The 5,020-nt window shown below is 33.7% G+C and overlaps 1 long non-coding RNA gene across 1 annotated transcript; it reads left to right on the top strand.

Moving 5' to 3' along the window:
- Positions 1-3,282: 3,282 nt before the first annotated feature.
- Positions 3,283-3,726, top strand: LOC128651581 (uncharacterized). Its single transcript, XR_008401128.1, has 2 exons — positions 3,283-3,536; positions 3,626-3,726. It is a non-coding gene; the product is annotated as an uncharacterized LOC128651581 (long non-coding RNA).
- Positions 3,727-5,020: the final 1,294 nt, after the last annotated feature.

The raw sequence follows: 5,020 nt of genomic DNA on the forward strand, positions 1-5,020 counted from the left end.
AAGTTGCATTTCCCTGCTGGTGCTCTCACAGTTAACCTAGGGCTTGCAATGCCCCTCCTCCTGCTAGCCCACTTACTACAGAGCTGAAGTGAGATGATGACATTATCAGACCTCTGCAGGAAGTGCTGGGAGAAGCTAATAGTCTGTGAGTGGGAAGGCAGAAGTAATTTTGTGAAAACACAGCCGTATAACCAATGTGTGTGTGAGAGTAGTATCCCTTTCCTATTGTGCTTTATATCTTGGCAGCCACAGATAAAGAAGCAAATTCTGAATTCCTTGGTTTCCCCACTGCAGGTCACACAAAACAAGTGTGCATTGTGCCTGCTTTATCTGCAGTGATCAGTGTAAAATGTGTGTCAGATTATAGGTGCTCAAATACACACACTTCAAATGTAGCTGTGGGACAATGAGTGAAATAGCCTTATGTTTATTATTTACATGATTCAAAACATCTCCTATTTGTCCCCAAGGTTGTTTTATTATATATATATATATATATATATATATATATATATATATATATATATATATATATATATATATATATATATATATACACACACATACATACATACACACAATACACACACTGTGTGTATATATATATATATTGTGTGTGTGTATATATATATATATATATATATATATATATGTGTGTATATACATATATACCGTGTGTGTGTGTATATGTGTCCACTGGCTGTGTCATATGTGGGAGACATTCCTGAGATATGACAAATGTAACCCCTGCACTGCCATAAATCTGGTAAATGTAACTGCTGCGGCACTGCCAGACATCTTATAAATGTAACCCCTACACTCCTTGAGATATGACACATGTAACCGCTGCACTTCCAGAAATATAAACTCCTGCACAGCCAGAGATCTGATAAATGTAACCCCTGGACTGCCACAGTAGGTCTGCTCTTATTTTGACTCTCATACATGCTTTTTAAATGCGTGCCCCCTCGTGAAAAAAAAATGCCCCCCCATTTCATTCGTTCTGGAGCCGACCCTGGCCCTCCCCCCCCCCATGTTATTCATTGCAATCACCAGTTTCACATATGTTAACAAGCAACACACAGCTATAAAAAAGAACACCACACCTAGCCTAACCTCAGAACAGATATTTAAAAATGCAGGGTGAGAGAGAAGCTGACAATGCTGAAGTTAGACAGCGTAGGCCTGACATCCCAGAGTGAGGCTGGATATAGAAACCCTAAACGAGCAGCAGGTGGTTGAAAGTTTCAGGCTCACCAGGGAGAAAATATATCAGTTGTATGCCCTGTTGCAAGACAGGCTGGAAAGCCAGGGCTATTCAAGCAGGACTGTCCCTAGAATGACCAAACTACTAGGGGCACTTTATTTTTTGTCTTCTGGATCCTTTCAGGTGACAGGGGACATTGTAACTGGGGTGCATAAGTCCACTTTTTCTAAGCATCTTTCCCAAGTTCTTGATAGACTTTATGATAATTGCAGAATTTTTTTTTTCCCACATCACCTAGAGGTTGGCGTGATGTTAAGAGGGACTTTTTTTTCTTTTAGCTGGTATACCCAATGTACTTGGGGCCATTGACTGCACTCATATTGGCCTCAGACCCCCTGTGCGCAGGGAGATAATATTTCGGAATCGGAAACACTTCCACTCCTTAAATGTGCAGATCATATGCGATGCAAACATGCGTATATTAAATGTTGTGGCAGGGTTCCCAGGAAGTAGCCATGATGCCTACATCCTCAGGAATTCTGGTGTGTGAAGATTGTTTGAGACAAATCAAATGCCTGAAGGACATCTCCTCGGTAATTGTTTAAGTATATATTATGATGCTTTCATGTGTCCAATGTTTTGATATTTTATTGTTTCATTGCTTTATAATCCTTTATGTATGTGTCTAAGGGCCATTATACACTCATTTTTTCTTTGCCTAAATGTTTTGTAAATTATCTATTTATAAAGCCCATAAAGTTTTTAAAAAAATGTATAGTTTTGCTTATTTTTAAATAACATTGCTCTGATTTTCAGACTCCTAACCAAGCCCCAAAGTTATATTTGAATACCGTCAGCTACCTTCTCCAGCTTGCTCCTGTTTGTGTAAATGGTCTTTTCATATGCAAAAGAAGGGGGAGGGGGGAGTGTCTTATTTCCCACTTGCAGTGGGCTTTCCAACTACCTTTTCAACAGAGCTAAACTGAAAGCTTCTAAGTACGTTTTTAAACCATTTTATACTGGATTTTTATATCAGTATCTGTGCATCTTATTCTTTATAGTAGTGTCTATTACATGCAGTTATATGAAAATGAGTGTATACTGTCCCTTATAAATAAATAAATTGTTAATCATTTCAAAAGAGATATATTAACTATGTCATAGTAAGACATATGCATAACATTATTTTATGTCATACATTGCTTTATTGAAAGATGTGTGTTTATATATATCTATCTATATATATATATATATATATATATATATATATATATATATATATATATATATATATATATATACTGTATATCTATGCATTCATATTTCAGCTGATTCTGCATATCCTCTTAAAAAATGGATTTGGACACCATTGAAGGAGAACCAGGTTGTTGGGCCTGCTGAATTAAGGTAAAATATATTTATTTTCTGCTCTTGTATGTCAGAAATATTGATTGTGCCTTGCACAATGCTCACTATAATCTGTAGAAAAGTAGCAGGACCAGTACACACTTCATAGGAATGTCCCTTTAAATCACTCTTCGGTGAATGTAGGTGCACACCTGGAGGACCTCCCTTTCCAAAGTCCCAGTAAATGTAATGAAATAGAACACACAGGTAGCACTCTATGTGGAGCAACAGCACCTTTATTGAGCAATGTTTCGGGGGTCCTGCCCCTTTATCAAGCTATATATCTGTGTTTGTGCACATACATGTGTTGCTTGATTATCTCGTGTGTGTGTATATATATATATATATATATATATATATATATATATATATATATATATATATCACTATCACAGACATAACAATGTTGTACTGAGTACCTTTAAAGGGACAGTGAAAATCCAAATCCTCTATTATCAGTGAAGCATTTATAAATCTCTCTGCTTGAATATAAATATATTTATATATGCAAAAAAGGTTTAAAGATTTATAAGATCAAACCAGGAATGTAGTTAGCTCATTAGTGTTTGATTTGTCTTCACAGTATATATTATAATAATATTTCTTGTTCTTTTAATACAGATATTATGAAGCACATATCCGAACACGTGCTATAATAGATGACTGTTTGTTGTTCTAAAAATGTGCTTTTGCTGCCTGGACAGATCAGGGGGGGATCTCCAATACAGTCCGGAAAAAGCTATAAAAATCATAGTGGCATGTTGCTGTCTACATAACATGGCACAGGAGCATAGGATGTTAAATGATTTTATTCCACCACCACAGCCCCCAGGTGAAATCTTTGAGCCTGATATAATTAATCATCCCCAACCACTAAATGCCCATTTGGAGAGATCTGCAACTATTCGAGATTTCTTTTCAGGTATTTTTATAGTATTGTAATGAGACCTTTTAGTTATTTATGATTATGTTTTTTAATAATACACATTTGTTTCTTTTAATGTTTTACAGATTGAAGATTCTCAGAAATGGAATACCCCTCCCCTCCCTCTCTCCTCATCCCCATATTTACCACATTTTCCCTAAATAAATGTGTACTTTACTCAAATATAGTCATGGTGAATGTTTCTTTATTTCCAGCTATTTACTAATCAATGCATTCATCTTATGATTTATGTATAACATAATAAAATATCATTGTAATTATATTCCAAATATTACTTTGTTCTCTTGGCATAATTTTTAAAGAGCTGCTCCTGATCTTACCTAAATAAAACTATAATCAAAGGATACTAAGAATATTAAGCAATATAAAGAATATAATTATATTAGATTTGCTTGTAAATATATATGTTTTAGCAAAGTAATGGAATTTATGTCACTTTAAAAAAAAAAGGAATAGTGTATTCCCAATAAAACATTTATGAAACAGATAAATCATTCAATTCCAATCAACTTACATATGTACTCATAACCAATTTAATTTCAATCATGTATTTAAGTTTAGGAGCCGTTCCATTTAATGTTCATAACCTGTGGTGCACTTGCTGATTGTTGCCTACATTTAGACAACAATCATCAAGCGCTCCCCATGTGCAGAATCAAAATGGGCAGATTCCTAAGATAACATTCTTGTTTTAGTAATTACAGATGATAATGAAGTAAAATAGATTATAGGAGTACATATTTAAGTATATAAATACTGCATGCTCTGATTCATGAGTTTAATTTTGAATAGACTATCTCTTTAAGAAATATGTCAGATGCTCATTTCAAAGAGACAAATCCAGATATAATATAATCCTTAAAATAAACATACATTATCAATACATACAATCCCCTGAGATTGTACACTTGAATGGCATTGTTATAGAAAATAATATAGAAAATAAGTCAAAGGAAATAAGTTGTTTATCATGAAGATGAGTTTTATTATTACAGATTTACCCTCATTCAAATGTAATTTTCAATGTGAAAATCATTGAACATATTTATTCAATACAAAACGATGACACATTAAAGTATAATGTGTCATAGTACTAATATTTATAAAATATATGTAATATCATGTCTGCTAAAGCAGATAATACATTTGCAATATTTATGACTATTAACCAAAATATATAAGTGCCTAATATTACATACTTCAAGAGATATGAAGTATTGTCTTTAACATGGAGTTATTGAAACAATTTAAAAGTGCATTGTGCATTGGTCCCAGGGAGAGTCTGTGTCTGTTCATATGATGTCAATTAAAATGTATTAATCACCTCTATATCATGGCAATCACATATATGTTGTGTATACATCAGTGTTTAAATATCATAGAGATGCATTGCTCTAATTATTCTAAATATTGAATAATAATCTTGACAAAAAGGAGTGCATTAGTCATGATAGGTATTA

Source organism: Bombina bombina, chromosome 3 (genome assembly GCF_027579735.1).
Source record: "Bombina bombina isolate aBomBom1 chromosome 3, aBomBom1.pri, whole genome shotgun sequence".
Lineage (NCBI taxonomy): Eukaryota > Metazoa > Chordata > Amphibia > Anura > Bombinatoridae > Bombina > Bombina bombina.